The 19146-nt window shown below is 41.3% G+C and overlaps 1 non-coding gene across 1 annotated transcript; it reads left to right on the top strand.

Moving 5' to 3' along the window:
* Nucleotides 1-10475: 10475 nt before the first annotated feature.
* Nucleotides 10476-10548, top strand: trnaf-gaa (transfer RNA phenylalanine (anticodon GAA)). Its single transcript has one exon. It is a non-coding gene; the product is annotated as a tRNA-Phe (tRNA).
* The last annotated feature ends 8598 nt before the right edge of the window (nt 10549-19146 follow it).

Here is a 19146-nt window from a genome sequence, read left to right as displayed (position 1 = left end):
CGTTTCCAGGGCGTGAGCGCTGCACTACAGGCAGTGGAATTGGACCTCTGCAATGCTGTGGATCTAGTTAGGTCATTATGTGAATATGTAGCAGGCCTACGGGATCAGTTTGACAACTTTGAGACAGCAGCAAATAATGTCCCCCACCGTGTCCGATGAGTACAGAGCAGACACTCAACGAAAGAGAAAAAGAAAGAGCCAGGCTTATGATTCATCTGAGCCTGTGTGCGAGCTGTCAGGCCGCAGTCGCTTCCATACATCAGTCTTTATCCGTGTGATTGACCGGCTAGTGTCAGAGCTGGCCCGAAGATACCAGTCATATAATGACGTGTGTGAAAACTTTGGGTTTTTAAACCGATTTCACTCGATTTCCCCCCAAGATCTGCGCTCAGCAGCGCGGAGCCTGCAACAAAGATACTCCATTGACTTGGATGAGGAATTTGTGGAGGAAGCTGTACACTTCAGGAAGTTGGTACGAAATGATAAGTTGAGCAGCACGTATGCAGTGGAGTTACAGAAAATGTTAAGAAGGAGAAAACTCCATACGGTGTTTCCCAACACAGACATAGCTCTACGGCTCTTCCTAACTTTGCCAGTGACCAACGCGAGCGGAGAGTGTTCATTCTCAAAACTGGCCTTGGTGAAAAACAGACTGCGCTCAAGCATGCAGCAAAACAGAGTCAGTAACCTCACACTGATGTCAATTGAACATGACATTCTTCGTGAGATGGATTTTAAGAACATTTTTCTTCAAAGAAAACCAGACGGAAGCACTTCTAAAGAGGTTAGGCAATGCTGCACTATTCATTGATTCCCAGTAGCCTGTCGGTTTAAATGTGTGTGCATCGTTTTACATAACTAGGTTTGTGTTAATCTGATACCTGGCATTGAGGCCATATGTTGCTGTTCATGGTGCTGAATTAGTGGTGTGTGTGTGTGCGATCACAGAGCCTGGCTATAAATGACTTTGATTTGTTGTTTAAATAGGGGGCCTACAAAACCTATCAGCCCCAGGGCCTGATGGCAGGTTAAGGTGGGCTCAAGGTTGTTGTTTTTTGACAGTGAAACCTTGCTCTTTATATTTGTGTGTGTGAGGGAAAGGGGTTAATACCTCATTAATAATCCAACCTGTTTCTATCCCACCCACGGTGCTTGTTTTAATCGGTCTTCTCGTTTTCTCTCTTTCCCTTTCTGATTCTGTTCCTCATTTGTAAAAAAAAAAGGCCCAGTTAATTGTGACTACGCGCAATCAGGAGCTGAAACACCGCTGTGATCTGAGTGTGTGTCTGAATGACTGCATGCATTCCTCAAGTGTGTGTGTGTGTGTGTGTGTGTGTGTGTGTGTGTTACTGTCAGCTATGGTGCTAATGTATTCACAGGCAACCCACTAGCATAAACACGAACACTCTTTCAGTCAGCACCACACACTGTTTTATACAAACTCAGAATATTTAATAATAAAATGACATGTTCATTTTCATATGAAAGTAAACACTCTCCCGTCGGCGAGAGACAAACAGAGAGGAATTAGATTATGTCATTAAAAAGAGGCAAATCATTATTCATTCAAGAACAAACATCTACTTAGAGTGCTGGGATGAGCCTGAAGAGCCAGAACTGAAAGAATAATTTACACATGATTTAAATCTCAACAGGTTTACAGTTAAAACCATAGACTGTATATAAACACATAACGCCACTAGAGGATGCTGTTGATTAATGAGATACATTTATATATTGTGACAGGGCAACTCAAACAAAGATTATCAGAAAACTGAGACATAACTCACAGAAGAACAGATCATTTGTGTTGTTTTCTTTCTAGTTTGTAATGGCCAAAATGAACTGGTCCCTCCTTTTCTTCCTAACACTTGCAGCTTATAACATCATTAAAAGCTATTCATTCCAATATTCATTTAAATCAAAGCAGATATATATAAATAAAAAGTTTAAAGTACTTATTTCATAAACATTTAAATTGTGTGTTTAATGCAAATAACCACTATAGATAACAACAAAATGATATTTATATTTTTAGCATTTATTGTGGGTTAGTTTAAATACTTTTAAATATCCGTTTTTTTTCCTGCTGATCCACGAAATAAACCAACTCAATCTAAAATGTTGTACACTGTTGCACCCCTATTTGCACCATTTATTTTGTTTTCTTAGTCTTTTGTATCTGCACTCTTTATATTGTCTCTCTTCCCCTTTGGAAAAGCAACTTCTGCTCAGCAATCTCCCTTAGGAATAATCACGTTTCTCTTAATTGTATCCAGTTGAAGGCTGAGAAGTCCCTACAGTAGATGTATATGAATTATCAGTTGAATAACAAAAATATCCCCAAACTACAAAAGACATCACAAACCGTGCACAGTACTGTAGATATGTTCTTGCTGTTTTTATGTGCTTTTATATGCTTCTGTATGTTACGTGTGTGTTGACAGCAGGCAGGGAATCGTTGCGGGTCACGCTTCACCAGCGGGCTGCATTCATGAACGCAAAGCAGTCTCCATAGGGTAAATAAATATGCTTTACATACGGTGGCTCATTACTGTGTGTGTATGTGCTGTATGAGGATCTGTGTGGAGGTATTTGTAAGAAGTGTGTGCAATCAGATTTGACAGCATGTCGGCAGGGAGAGAGTTCGGTTTTTACTGAAGAAAAGTTGCTCTAACAGGTGATTTAGGAGTTCAATATGTCAGAGTGTATGTTCTGGTTAAACGCCTGTATATGTGGATTCATCGTGCTGCTTGTATGTTGACAGCAGGCGGGTCAAGCTTCAACAGCAAGCTGCGTATGTGGACGGAAAACCGCCTCCACAGGATGAATGAACATGCTTTACACACAGCGGCTCATTACTGCCCAGAGAACCATATTCACGTATGCCGTTTCTTTCATCTGTGTGTGTGTGTGTGTGGGGGGGGGAAGTAACTGGGACTGTGTTCTGGTTGGAGCTGTCCATGTTATTAGCTGTGGAGCGATGTAGAAAATGTGTGTGTTCTGCAGCAGTGCAGTAAACATGCTCTGCATACAGTACAGAGCCTATTAAAACGATTGTGTAAGCAGCGATTTACAGTCAAAGCTACACAGACTCTCTTCAGGACAAGGCCACACACACTTAGGTGAGGCTGCTTTGGTTACTGCTTTGCTCAGGAGCGTAAAACAGGCCGCAGACTGTGGGGAATTGAACCTGTGACTTTATCTACAGGAAAATCTATTTTACAATGCCTTCCGATCATCAGCCCACCTCACTATCCATTAGACCACCAAAAAAAAAAAAGAATTAAAAGAAAAAAAGGATAATAATAATTTTTTCCTTTTTTATGAGATCCATTTGTGGCGGACGATATTTAATTGTGGCAGCCCGCCACAAATAAATCAATGTATGGGAAACACTGATCATGCTTTGGTGCCTAATAACACATTTACATATTATTTAACTGTACATGGGTGTTTCAGTCTCAGGTACCTGAATCAACATTTACCATCTTAACTCCACACATTATCATCGATACATTTTTCAAATTGACGTCACTATCTTGTTGCTAAGTTGTTGTCAAAGTAGGTGGGAAGAGAAAGAGGAGGGATGAAACGAAGTGTTTCGATACATAGTCAACGTTTCAGGCTAAAATATCTTCAGTAATTAATAAGCTGTAATGACAAACCGTTGAGGTTTTTTCTTTTAAGCTTGTCAAACCCTTAAACCACAACACTAAGTAGTGGATGCCAAATGAGTTGCATTCGTTTGCTTCCTCGTTTAATCCATGCAGTCTGGTTCCTATCCAAGTCAACCAATTAAATAATTTCTGCCTCCAAGACATTGAGATGTAATCAAACAATTAGTCAGTTTTTATTTAGTTAATTTCCTTTCTCATTGGATTCTGAATGTGTCCTCTGTGATCGATCAACAGGTGAATCCATCCACAAGCTACCGGCACCTTTTCATTCTTCTTCTTTCATACACTTTAGAAAGGTAGATAAAAGGGAAGCGATGGCTTCGTGATGCATTTGAAAACGTGTGAAATGGTTATAGTAAAGGAGATGCAGTAGTATTGGAAAGCTGCTCTTTTGGTGCACAGATTGCTTGTTTACTGTACACCACAATTCACGTGAGAAAAGTATGATGTGAGAAATAATCACATTTCTCCCCAGAAGTCCTCGGTGGCTGACTTCCTGCTGGGGATTTGGGGTTTTGTTTTTTATTTGAAAGCTGTTACATTTTCTGAAGAGATGTGTAGGCAGTGCATGTAAACTGGAGTTGTGTGTAGTCTAAGCTGTGAAGCACATAAAGACACAACTCCACATCTAAAGGGCTTATCTGAACACATTACATTGCATTTAGCTGACGCTTTTATCCAAAGCGTCTTACAATAAGTACATTCGACCAGGAAGACACAACCTTGAAGAAAACAGAATCATATAAGTACATCAGGTTTCATAGAGCCAAGCATTTCAAGTGCTACTCAACTGGCTATAGATAAGCCAGTCCTTTATTAGTATATAAGTGCTCTGTTAGCAGTTCTTTGTTAGTAATTCTATCGCTCGAGGTGGAGGCGAAAGAGATGAGTTTTCAGTCTGCGCCGGAAGATGTGCAGGCTTTCTGCTGTCAATGCGGAGCTCATTCCACCATTTTGGAGCCAGGATAGCAAACCCACATGTTTTTGCTGATGGGAACTTGGGTCCCACTCGCAGCGAGGGTGCAGCGAGTCGTTTGGCTGATGCAGAGCGTAGTGCACGCGCTCGGGTGTACAGTTTAACCATGTCCTGGATGTAGGAAGGGCCAGATCCATTCGCAGCATGGTATGCAAGTACCAGTGTCTCGAAGTGGATTCTAGCAGTTACCGGAAGCCAGTGAAGGGAGCGGAGGAGCGTGGGAAAATTTAGGAAGGTTGAAGACCAGACGAGCCGCTGCATTCTGGATGAGCTGCAGAGGTCGGATGGCACATGCAGGTAGACCAGCCAGGAGGGAGTTGCAGTAGTCTAGGCGTGAGGTGACGAGAGCCTGGACCAGAAGCTGCGTCGCTTTCTGGGTCAGCTGGGGACGTATCCTCCTGATGTTGTAACGCGTGTATCTGCAGCAACGGGTTGGAGCAGCGTTGTTTGCAGTGAAGGACAGGTTGTTATCTAGGATCACACCCAGATTCCTTGCAGTCTGGGTCGGGGAAACAACAGAGGTGCCGATGTTGATAGTCAGGTCAAGAGTGGGACAATCTTTTCCAGGAAGGAAAAGCAGTTCAGTCTTGTCAAGGTTGAGCTTGAGGTGATGAGCGGACATCCACTGAGAGATGTCAGCTAGACAAGCAGAGATGCGTGCGATGACCTGGGTCTCTGAGCAGGGAAAGGACAGAATTAATTGGGTGTCGTCAGCGTAGCAGTGGTATGAAAAACCATGCGGGCTAATGACAGATCCGAGCGAGTTTGTGTACAGGGAGAAGAGGAGGGGACCAAGAACAGAGCCCTGAGGGACCCCTGTAGTTAATTGACAAGGGTCGGACTCGGACCCTCTCCAAGTTACCCTGTAGGTACGGTCTTTGAAGTATGAGGTGAGGAGGGAAAGTGCAGAGCCTGAAACTCCAAGTTCTTGGAGAGTGCGAAGGAGGTGGTTCACCGTGTCAAATGCAGCAGACAGGTCCAAAAGGATGATGACAGAGAAGAGGGATGCTGCTTTGGCAGTGTGCAGTTCCTCAGTGACAGCAATGAGGGCAGTTTCTGTGGAGTGACCTGCCTTGAAACCAACTGGTGCGGATCCAGAAGGTTGTTCTGATGGAGATAACAGGAGAGTTGTTTAAAGACAGCGCGTTCAAGTGTTTTAGACAGGAACGGGAGGAGAGAGACAGGCCTGTAGTTTATAACATCAGACGGGTTGAGAGTGGGTTTCTTTAGGAGAGGGTTTACCCTTGCCTCCTTGAGACTGTTTGGAAAGTGACCAGAAGTTAGAGAAGTGTTGATGAAATGGGTGAGAAACGGTAGAATATCAGGAGCGATAGTCTGAAGGAGGTTTGAAGGGATAGGGTCCAGAGGACAGGTGGTAGGGCGGGCAGAGGTAATGAGGGTAAGAACCTCACTTGGCGAGAGAGGGGAAAAGGAGGTTAGTGTGCGGGTGGAAGGAGGGTCTGGTGACCCAGCGGTGAGTAAAGGTGAGTCAGAAAAAGAAGAGCAAATATCATCAACCTTTTTTTCAAAGTGGTTAACAAAGTCACTTGACAGAAGTGAGGAGGGGGGAGGGGCTTTGGGAGGGTCCAAGAGGGTGGAGAAGATGGAAAATAGTTTTTTAGGATTGGAATAGGAAGATTGGATCTTATCTTGAAAGAAAGTGCTTTTTGCCTGAGAGATCGAAGCAGAGAAAGAGGAGAGGCGAGCCTGATAGGTTAGGAGGTCGTCGCGGTGTTTGGATTTCCACCGTTTCCGCTCTGCTGCCCTAAGGACGGTTCTATTAGCACGCAGTGCGTCATTTAGCCAGGGAGCAGGAGGGGACTGACGAGCCTGCCGAGATGTGAGAGGACAGAGAGAGTCCAGAGAGGATGAGAGAGTAGAGAGGAGAGTTTCTGCAGCAGAGTTTGGAGGCAGGAGTTGGAACGAGTCAGAGGAAGGGAGGGCTGAGAGTACCGATGAGGCAAAGGTAGAGGGGGAGAGGGAACGGAGGTTACGGCGGACAGGTGCAGGATGAGAAGAGATTAGTTTGTTATGTTTGGAAATGGGTAGAGAGAATGAAATGAAGAAGTGATCAGATGTGTGGAGCGGGTTTACATAGAGGTTAGAAGTAGTGCAGTTCCTTGAGAATATGAGATCAAGGACATTGCCAGCTTTATGAGTTGGTGGGGACGGAGACAGTGAGAAAGCAAAGGCGGTTAACAGAGATGTTAGTTCGTCTATCTTCCCCGTCTGGAGGTTGAAGTCTTCGAGAAGTACAGCGGGAGGGCCAGTTTCAGGGATGTGTGAGAGGAGATTTTTTTTTAGAGAACAACAATGGTTAATTGTATAGGGTATGGGTTACTGTGACGGCATGGAATTCAAAGGTGGAAGGAGTGCAGTTAGGTAGCTCGAAGAGGGAAAAGCTCCATTTGGGAGAGAGCAGGAGACCAGTGCCACCTCCTCTGCCAGTGGGTCCGGGTGTATGGGAGAAGGAATATGCTGTGGAGAGAGCTGCTGGGGTGGATGTGTTGAATGGAGTAATCCAGGTCTCAGTGAGAGCAAGAAAATCCAGGGTCAGCAGGGAGGCATAGCCAGAGATGAAGTCAGCCTTAGGAACAGCTGACTGCCAGTTCCACAGGCCACCTGAAACTAGATGTTGGATCTTAGTGGAGCACGTGGGATAGACGAGAGCAAGCCGGTTATAGCGATTAGGAGATACACGGGGCCAGTGATAATTGCGAGAAGACACATGAACAGGAATGGAGAAAATACACATGATTATTGCATGAGGGGCTAGAAAGCTAAAGAAAATAAAATAAGACACCAGCGATACTTAGCTCAATCAGAGTAGGACTTGCCTCCTCTTTGCCACCCTCGTGACTCCAGCAGGACTCCAATGTCTTTGTCAGTCTTACTCCAGCAGGACTCCAATGTCTTCGGCTGTCTGACGCTCCAGGAAAGAGCTACCTAAAATGGACGCCTGATTGCTGAGTTCTCACAGCTGTGGGGCCACGCCCCTCTAATTAGTTAACTCTCTACAGCTGATGGGCGACAGCTGAGAGGCCCTGCCTATTGTAATGCAGGCTTGAGTGCCTACTGAGACCTGTGTAACAGGTTCACGTGAGCAGATCTGAGATTTAAAATCTCTCAAAAGCACCGTTTTAGCTACAATAACTACAGAGCAATTATACAGAGTAGAATAAATGAAACAGAGAAGTCTAATTAAACAAGAATATAACTTACAGTGGTTGCTGCGTCAATAGGTATTGTCGTCACCCGGTCTAGATGCACGCTGAGTTCTTCAGTTTTTGAATGCGGTATTTGAATGCTTTTTTTTAGCTGGAAGATGACTAATTCACGCTGTTGTATACTTCACGCAATCAGCTGAGAGGCCCTGCCTATTGTAATGCAGGCTTGAGTGCCTACTGAGATCTGTGTAACACATCCAGATGGCTGTGGTTCTCTGCTCTCCGAGGGAAGATACATCGCTCAGGATGTTTTTATGTAGCGGAAAGAGGCGGAAGATAAAATAAATGGAAGAGATAAAAGACTCGGCGAGAATCCTACCTTTATTAACACAGTCACATGACACTGTTGGGGGAGTGACCAATAAATAATGAGCACTTTTTCAGCACTTTCAACAAAATATTATGATCATTATATTGGTCTCAAAGCATGCAAACAAACTACTTGCTTTTCTGTCTTGTATTGATTTAGAGTTCAATTGTTGATGAATAACTTTTCTTTTTACAATTTTCATAAGCGATGAATTGCTTCAGTCGTTCCTGAATTATAAACAAATGATATTAGTTCCAACTTCTCAACTGTAAGGATTTGCTGCTTTGTTGTATATAAAGAAGAATTTAAATAATGGTTATTTTGAACACATTCACATTTGAATGAAATTGGCAAATAAGTACATTCATCATAAATCATCAATCTCATTCATATATCGTTAATCATTCCTATGCTGTGCTTTTATGGGTTTAAAAAAACATCAGTGTACTTGCTGTATCTTTCTTTTGTTTGTGGGTTTCTTCTTGGGGGATGGTTTGTCCTTCAAACACGAGTCCAGCTTTCTTGAAAAACACTTTTAAAAAAGGTTTTAGTGACACGTTCATTTTGGTTTCCATTTCTTTAGGTACACATAAAACCTCAAATAAATCAAGGTTTTAACATTTAGTTTCTATATTTAACATTTTTAATAAGAGCAGCTTGAGCCTAGTTTTTCTCTGCTTTTGAATGTCCATTGCATTCTACCAACTGATTGTTTTTATATTCATTTAGTATTATTTTATCATGATTGTCGATACCTATGAAACCATTTTTTTCATATTTTTTCCAGTTGAGTGGTAGAGTACTATTTATTTGTATTGCTAGCACTTAGCATATCTTCTGCTTGTTGAAGTGTGTCATGTTAATTAAACTGCATGAATCTCTCTTTCGTCTCTCATTGATGACCATACAGTGTGACCCTCTTACCTCCTCTCCATGATGCAGGTCATCAGAGCGGAGGGTCAACCTGCTGCAGAGCGCAGGTAAGAGTGATCTCCATGTGTGTGTGTTTCATATTTCCTATCATGAGGCGTGGTTTTATGATATGTTTCTATATATTTTCATCTTTTCACGTCTCTGTAAAGCCTCGGCAGACCTGTTGGCGATACATTTAGGTCCAGGTCCTGTTTTATGCATTCAATATCTTGCATAAAATATAATAAAATATTCAGACAGGGTCAAAATACTAGAACATTTAAAAGACCAAGCATATTTTTTTCTTCTTCTGAGAAAGCAGCAAAAAGGTAGGCAAAAAGTATAATTCACACCTTAGACCAGGGGTGTCAAACTCAATTTCATCGCGGGCCACATCAGCATTATGGTTGCAATCAAAGGGCCGGTTGTAACTTTAAGAATATATAAAATAATGTATTATATTACATTATTGCCTCTGCATTGGATTATTATCGTATAGGGTAATAACTTCATAATTAACTAGGTCTGAATGCAGAAGTCTAGGGCAAATAATTGCAAGTCTCTTCAGTGCGCATGTCACAAAATGAGATGCATTGTGGGACATGTTGTTTATTGGCAATGTGCTTCTGTAACCGTATAATAAACATATTATATTCTTTGCAAGCCCGGATTTGGCCCCCGGGCCTTGAGTTTGACACCCCTGCCTTAGACACATAAAAGACAACATCATGACATAAGTCAGGGTGCATTAAACAATAAAAGCATTTACTATAAAGTATAAATGTATAAAAGTAGTTAATAGACAAGGAGTCTCTGTGGTTTTGGTAACTATAAGTTCCTGTTTGTTATGATTTCTGACCTCAACTTTATAATGCCTAAAGATTTATATAGTTAACCTCAAGACATGTGAAATATGATCCATGTGTTTTTTTTTTTTCTCTGTCTTTGGTGGCCATGTGTTTTTTTAAGCTGATTGTAGCTGATTGTAGCACTGTAGCTCAACAATGAAGCATATCTTATGTTATCTTAAACAATAAATAAAATAAAGCTCATGTTTTTTTTAGGAAAAAGCAATAATACAGAAATGATTAAAGTTTGCACTGCTGATGCTATTTTTAATAACTGATATTTACCTTTTAAGTTTTAATATATATAGCTTTTTTTAACCAAACTTTCACCAGTTATTATGGATATTTATATTCACATACAGATACATAATAAATGTCTTGTGTAACTGTGTAACCGCTGACTGACAATAGTGTGTCTCTCCTGTTTCTGAACTGAGGGGACAGTGTAGAGCAGTCATCTGTGTGAAGTCACAGGTCATTTCCTATCTGATCAGCCTAACCTTTGACCTCCCTCCACAGAGCGCCGAAATAGCTCAGTTGGGAGAGCGTTAGACTGAAGATCTAAAGGTCCCTGGTTCGATCCCTGGTTTCGGCAGCAGTTTTGGTGAGCTTATGAATTTCTACTCAAGGAAATATCGGTCTGTCAATCAAATACTACCCACAGATTTCAGGGGCGCTGTTCATGCATAGTTTAACAGTTAGATATATAAGAACAAATTACTAAATCCTCACATCTCTGTGTGACAAAACACTACAAAATGTGTACACGTGTGATTTACTTTATTAAGAACAACTTGAATCCACAAAATATATTTATTTGAGAAAAGGGGAACAAAATGGCTACTGCTTATGAACAAAATTCACAAAAATTGTGACTCCAGTGAATGAAAACATTGAAGCAGAATTTCTTTATTAGTACCGCAAGTGGGAAATCTACGCTATAACAGCAAAAGTATAGTGCAGATGAAGTGAAAAGACTAGACTTACATACTATATAAATAAGTAGGCACATGTTATTAATAATAAAAAACACAATAAGTAAAAACAAATAACAGATAAGTACACCATGGTTAAAAAAAAAACAAGTAGCAGTTTATTCTTTAAAAAAGTAACCATATACAAATAAACACAAATAACTTGCAGCACATTTTCTCAACATGAAAAAATCATAACTTCAGTCATGAGCAGGGGCGGACTGGGACTACAAATCAGCCCGGGACTCTCGACCGGCCCACTGCGGTACCGCCGGCCCACCGCGGTACCGCAAGTAAATACCGCTAGTAAATTTTCGGGGGGGACTGGGGGGGGGTAGACAATTTACTAGCGGTAGACATTAAGGGTAAATAATGTCTACCTCCGGGCCGGTGGACTTGTATTATCACTGGCCCCACCATTGTAACCACTGGCCCGGAGCATTCGTCCAAAAAAAAAATCGACTAATAATGAAGAAAATTAACACATTTGTTGCAATAGTAATGTATGCACTAACTACATTACTACTTGTACTACAACATTTTAATCATCAGTTCTTCCTCATTTTCCTCAATTGTTCATATTTGGTTTATTAAAATAATGATATTGTGGTCATTGTTAAAAAATGTCTGCTATTATTATTATTTGTATAATGCACTTTCTGCCTTCCTGTCATTAGGAGTTAGACATGTAATGGCTATGTAATAGATTTGATTAGAACCTTCATTATCCTAAACTGCTGGGACATTTTGCCAATACCTTTATATTGTCTACTCTTCACTTACTTGTCAGCATAGGTCGGCATTGATGGACAGAGCCGACAGAAGACCTTGTTTATATTGGCATCATATTGAGAGGTGCAGCCAGTGATGCGTCCTAAAACCAGGAAGTAAGCTGCTGGTTCCCTCGACAAGGGTTTTGGAAAATAGCTGGAAATAAGGTCTGTGGAAAACAAACCCGTTTGATAAATGCACGTTTTGTTCAGCTGGATAATCTCCACATGTCTACCCTACTTTTATAATTTTCGAATCATAAATCTAATCGATAGATTATAAAAGGGGTTTAGGACGCGTCACTGCAGCCAACTCCATCGATCAAGCTGGCTGAAACTTTCTCTCCCTCTTCTTCTCATACTCCCTGTCACTCTCCTTTAACTCCTCCGGTGACTTTCTTTTATTTGAAGATTGTTTTTTGCCCGGCGCTTGCTTGGCCGGTTACCGCTGGTATTAAAAACATTTGGCGAATGGTTAGGTGGTGCGATAGTCTGTAGTGAAGCAGCGCGCTCCCGCTCACCGGAGCCTGCTCCCGCTGTGCTCCGTAGCAAACAGCTGTTTGCTTTTCACCCAACAACAACGACAACCGACTCACGGAACGCTATGTTGTAGCGTTGATAAACGAAACAATTTAACTAAATTGCTAGTCAAAATACCAATACCACAGGACCATTTTTATATTTTTAGTGGCCCGAGCGGGCAAGTGGAAAGTACGTTATGCTGGCCCGGGGTGTCTAAATAGTGCTTCCGGGCCAGCGGGCCATTTAATGTCGAGCCCTGCCGGTTACCGGCCGGCCCACATCGTCCGACCGGCCCACTTCAGTACCGGCCCATCGGGATTCGTCCCGAACGTCCCGATGGCCAGTCCGCCCCTGGTCATGAGCTAAAGATGAGGAGTGCTTTATAATATACATCACATAAAATCACAATATGTGAAAGTTAGGGAGAATTAATCCGCAGCTATTGAGATGATCAATAAGACATTTTTTAAGGTAAAGTACCACCAATTCTGACTTCTTAAACGAATAATTATTTGCTGGTTTTCTTACTGTAATCCTCTACGATATATTCAATTGAATATCTTTGGGTGTAGGACTCTTGGTTGGCACAGGCATCTTTCACTATTTTCTGGCATTTTATAGATGATTAATTGGTTAATGTGTAGTTAAAATGTTCACAGCATTGTTGTTCAGGCACAGGAGTAACCTTGTATTGTAGTTCAGTCAAACTTGGTCCTTTCTACTCACTTACTAGAGGACAGGACAACAGCGAGAGACAAATCCATCCACTAAAAGAGTGGGAAACATGTTAAACTGCAGTGGGACAAAACAAACATGGGTTGAAAACAGTGTGTCATTTTTTTTGTCTCTTCAACCAAATACAGGGCTACCTTTTCACTCTGTATTATGATTATATAAATGTAGGTTTAGGTCAGGTGTAGAGGTTATAAATTGACTTTAGTCAGTTAAAGTCCTCACAAATACAGATGGATCAAACTGGAACTTATCTCGTGGCTTTGACAGCATCACATCAGCGGCTTTGTTCATCGTGTGTGTGTGTGTGTGTGTGTGTGTGTGTGAGTTCCTATGTGGCAGTCCCTCCGTGTTTGTATGCATGGTTTTGCATCAATGTTTGTTCATACATCTGCATACATTACTGTGGCACTCTGTGTGTGTGTGTGTGTGTGTGTGTGTGTGTGTGTTTGTCTGTCTGTTGCTGTCTTTGTGTGTGCTTGAATATCTGCATGTATGTGCATCCGCACTTGTGTGTATGTGTGTGTGAGTGTGTGTGTGTCCCAGCCAGGAGTCAGCAGCAGACCTCGTCCTCGACGCCCACTCACACTCCCTCCAGCTGACTGGCACCATGGCAACCGAGAGATCCAGCCAGCCGAGCAGGCGAGGCAGCCAGGGCCCTGTGTGTGTGTGTGTGTGTTTGTTTGTGATTGTGTGTGTGCGTTTGCATTCTCAAGTCCATATCTTTGTGTTGAGGTGTGTCTCACCGTTTTGTCTCTTCTGGTATTGTTTGTGTGTTTTGTGTGTGCACGGGGAGCGTCTATATGTTTGTATAACCTCTTGCATTCATTCCCACATATGTTATACATGTGAGCTCATGCATACACATACATGTGATTATGTGAATGAGAGGGAGCACATATGCAGTTGTGTGCATGGTAAATGTTCATTTAGGCATGCAGGCTGTATGGCACTGTGTGTGTGTGTGTGTGTGTGTGTGTGTGTGTGTGTGTGTGTGTGTGTGTGTGTGTGTGTGTGTGTGTGTGTGTGTGTGTGTGTGTGTGTGTGTGTGGGTCTTGAGGCCTGTATGTGAGGGTGTATGTGTGTCTTCGTGTGGATGGGGGTGTTGTTCTGCCATTGCTGGGTCAGAATGAGGAGTTTTTCTTTCAAAGGATGCAGCAGTAAATGGATTAGGGCTGAGAGACTCTGCTCACCTCAGACTTCTGCCATGTCTCTTTGAGAGCAGAGGGCAACACAACTGTCTCTGACTGTACCAAAGACCAGATAACATACAAGCAACGGTCAACACGATTTTGAAGTGTGAGGCTTAACCATCTTAACCCCCAAAACACAAGAAATAAAGAAAAAAGAATGTCTACACATCAAAGGAAAGGCTTAAACTCTAAAAGTAAAAGCAATTGTTGGAGGAAAAAATTAAGGTTATTGGCTATCCTGCCTAAAAAAAGAAAAGAATATTGATTCACTAATAATCATATTACATAACATTACATTAAGCTGACGGTTTTATCCAATGCGACTTACAATTAGTGAATATTTCTGTATGCTAAAAACCTTTTTCAGCATAGCAACGCTTGAAGTGATTTGTTCTTATCCCATCTGCTTTATGCCGCTTATCTGGATACAGTTGCTCAAAATCAATAAATTACATCATTAGGATTTTTATATATGGCTGGGAATGACTGACAATCATGATAAATAATTGTAGGGCATAATATCTGTCAACGTCATACTTTGGCAGCTATGGTAGTTTTATTGGTATCAAATAGAATTCTGTGTGTTATTAAAAAAAAAACATTATATGAACATTAAAACTGGAAACAGACATCTTGATCTCTGCAGCTCATCGACAGTCGAAGTCATGAGGTTTCCAAACTGCTTTTCAGCTTGATCCTGGTTTGGGACAGTTCCCGCCCTGTGCAGGGCCTCCGCAAACTGACAGTGGAGATTTCAACACGTAAAGGTTGTGTGTGTGTCAAACAGTAGAAGAAAAAGAGGAAGAAAAAGGAGAAGAGGACAGTTTCACAGAGAAGGAAATCCAAGAGGCCCGACCCTGGACGGGCTCGGACACGGCTGAAAAGAAAAAGGAGAAAGAGAAGTTAAAACTGGAAGGACAGAAAGCACGACACATTCCCAACCTGAGAAGAATTCAAAGAAAATCTACATCAGATTTTAGAGGAGACAAGAGCAGAGTGTGTTAGTGAAGCTTCATCAGGACCTCCTGGAGATTTACCAACTTTACAAACCTTTTATTGCACGTGCAGTAAACTCCACACATTATATATAACTATACCGTATATCGTATATGAGACTTTTGATGTCCTGTATTGCAGAATACAGAGTTTGAATTAACACTGCTTTGCTTATTGTAAATATGTTATTCACACTACTGTATGTATGTTTTCGTATATATTTGAATTTAAAATGTACAGTCTTTTAGCCAGTGTGACTGTAGCGGCATGCGCTGCCAAAATAAATAGCTTTAAATACACTGTATAATACACTTTTTCTTCAATAGTCTATTTGCACCATAATGACATGCATATATAAAAAGGATGCACACTCGGTCCAGCTTATCTGCTACCCTTAAATGTTGAGAACAGGTTCCGTATGTTGAATAAAGTAGTCTTTTTGAGACATGAATCATAAAAACCATATACAGTTGCAATATTTTTTATAATGGGACAATTTGCTGATAATATATTTTTTCATTCTTAAATATATATCTCCTAACTCCTTATTTTGTTCATAATGTAATAACTTATCAAATAGTTGTAGTCACTGTTATTCCTCTCAAACAACAGTTGGTTTCCTACCAGCAGACCTCCATGGGTAAACGTTGGCCTTCCGAACAATGGCACAGAGAGAAAAAAGGGGGAGCGGGAGGAGAAACTCGAGTGTTTTGAAACACACTTTCACTTCCCATGGTGGAAGGTTATTTTCATCCTTTCGACGAGTTTCTATTTTTTTCTCTCCATCGTCCTATTCCTACGGGGAAAAGCAGGGGCTTTCAGATAAGACACAGACACAAACATAACGAACTCAACTTCAGTTGCTTTTCAGTTTATTTGGTCTCTCTGTATGATCTTAGAAAATATCTGTCTATATCTAGTTTATCCTCAAGTGTGTATTTCAGGACAAAATGTAAACAAGATAAGATTTAGATTAACATATTTTTAAGAAATAGGCCTCAGCTTTAACCTGGAAACGCTTTATTTATTTAGCCTTTATTTATACAGGTGTAAAATCTCATTGAGAATCAAGGTCTCATTTTCAAGAGAGACCTGTTCAGTGGTAACACTACCACACAAAGTTACAGACAGACGGGACACTAAACACAGGGGCAACACTAAAATACAACATCGTAAAAAAGTAGTCATTGAAATCCATATACAGTAGTCAGATATAGCAGTGTGTCCCACAGATGACTTCTCCAGCTTTTTTAAAATTAGTTTAAAAGCCGTGATGGGTATCAAACTGTACTTTATATCCAAACGTATACCATATTTCACAATAAAAAGAGTTATTGCTGAAGTTTAACTTTCTCCAAATCGTTGTATCATAACGTTCTCTGGGCAGAAATTGCCAAGCTCAGCTTTGGGTCCATTTATAGTACAATTTAAGTTTTAAATGTGACAGACAATTAACACAAAGTTCCCAACAGAGATTAGTTTGTGTAAAAAAACTCTTTGTTTGTTTTGAGGATGAAGTTATAGGCTGTTTTGCTTCTCTAAAATGGGAACCAAGCCAACATCGGAACACCTGGCGAAGGATGATAGAGGCTGAGCTGACGGGATTCTCTAGAGACACAGTTCCACTAAGATTGGGACCGGAGCCCCAAACGAGCAAACTGTCAGTCCTTCTTATTTGATCTTGTGTTAAGATGAAACTTCAGTTTGAGATTTTCTTGAGACGGTCAGATGTGTATTCATCTCTCAGTCTTTCTTGAGGCAGCTTGTGTTCGATGTATTATATTATACAGGTGTTCATGCACCCCATGTTTTAACCATGACAGCTCTGTGGTTGTTCTCTTGGTCCCTCTATAGCTCTTCTCGAGAGACCAGGGACTGTTGTGTGTGTGTGTGTGTGTGTGTGTGTGTGTGTGTGTGTGTGTGTGTGTGTGTGTGTGTGTGTGTGTGTGTGTGTGTGTGTGTGTGTGTGTGTGTGTGTGTGTGTTGACACCATGTTCTCAGAGGAGCCACTATATCAACCCTCATACACAGCAACCCACCTTTGTTAATGCGTACACATAAACACTCCCATAAAAGACAGTACTAGCTACAAACAAAGAGCCACAATCCTGCTTAAAGGCATGCATACACACAAACAAACACACACACATACATTTATATATATATATATACCATATTCACATTTTTATATTTCTCTCCCGCCACTATCTCAGATAGACAATAAAGCAGTTTGAATATACACACCTTTTTATACATTTAGTTTTGAAAAATCTATTTCTTTTTCTTTATTCTGACTCTTTACTTTGAATTCTTAACTCGACCTCCGAGAAGTTTTCTAAAATGATGCCAGGCTAAAGAAAGATACATTTTCATCTGTAATTCCCAATAATGATGTATTACTGCTTGTCTCAATTTGTGAAAGCTTGTCATGGAGAATCCTGAGATTACAATTTGTAGAGGATCTAGAGTAAGACTAGTAACTTGGACATTATTATTGAAATCAGCATTGTTCCCATGTGGTTCTATTACCTTTACAACATCTGCAGCGTCTCTTTCTTTGAACTGTTGCTGCAGATGGAGCAACGATGAGAATCTCTCAGCAGCTAAACGCTCACTCTGATAAGAGGAGACACACGGAACAGACTGTTTCAGCTGCTTGTCACTGTGTGTTGTTATGGTGCTGATACCCTGCGCTGTTTGTCAGGGAGCTCGCTTTACTCTGGGTGGCCTCCATGTGGCAGAAGTAGTAGTATGACAAATATGGCTTTGTTTTTGTCTGCTTGATATGCTGTGTTGAAAGGAGACCTACAATGGGTTTTCCCTTTCCTGTAGTGTGTTATAGGTTTTTGTGCATGTCAATGGTCGGCAAAGGTTAAAATCCCGAAGTTCCCTCCCGAGGGATTTTCTCTCCAACATGTAGAACTGAGAACACACACACACACACACACACACACACACACACACACACACACACACACACACACACACACACACACACACACACACACACACACACACACACACACACACACACACACACACACACACACACACACACACACACACACACACACACACACACACACACACACACACACACACACACACACACACACACACACACACACACACACACACACACACACACACACACATTTAGATGCACTTAACACAGTGTTCATTCATCATCAGATGACTCATTATGAGAATGCAATAGTTTGATTGCATGAGACATGAAGCGTGCCGATAAGACAGGAGAGGCTCCATCTCTCGGTACAGAAGACAGAGAGGAATCTGTTGAATGCCTCGAGCCTTTGAAATTCCTCTTTTCATAAGAATTCGGAAATGAAACAAACTCCATCATGTCGTCCTTTGTATAAATCCATCAAGTTTTTAAATCAAAATGACGGTTTATGCCCCAGAATGCTTATTTCAGGAGAGTGTACACTTCAAGAGTTCCTTTTTACAATTTAATTTGTGACAACAATTATAGGTCCACCCTTTCTCTGTTCCTGCCAGAATGTCTCCAGGTTTAATGTCAGGAGAGTCTCGTGTTGGGGTCTGATTCGCCTGCATTCACAGTTAGATCATCTTAATCATAACTGACAGCGTTACTGAAGACGCCGGAGCAAGAATTGAACAACATTAATTAAAAAAGTTACAAACAATAGATTGTTCTTGAACTCCCATTCATCTCCCAAGGCTTTTCAGGATTTACTCTGCGTTCAGAAGAGAATACACTTCTATAAATAAGTATCAAGCTAAATGAACCAGAGGAACATGATGTGAACTGTTCAACTGAGTGCTGTTCCTCTTTCAGGCTGGTAGGGGATGCTCTGTTTTTGGAAGACTTGTTTACTACCAGCTTCCTTATTTTGATGTAACTAGCCCGTTTGTATCTCTGCTTGCTCCAGTGATTTCAAAGTTACACCTGACTGTCGGATAGATTAGAATTAGACACTGGGAATAATCCACAAAAAAGAGGTGATTTCAACTGCTGCTTTAT

The sequence above is a fragment of the Pseudochaenichthys georgianus genome, chromosome 7 (assembly GCF_902827115.2).
Source record: "Pseudochaenichthys georgianus chromosome 7, fPseGeo1.2, whole genome shotgun sequence".
NCBI classification, from domain to species: Eukaryota; Metazoa; Chordata; class Actinopteri; order Perciformes; family Channichthyidae; genus Pseudochaenichthys; species Pseudochaenichthys georgianus.
Note: the sequence above shows the minus strand (reverse complement) of the source record. Positions and strands in the feature narration are given on the sequence as shown.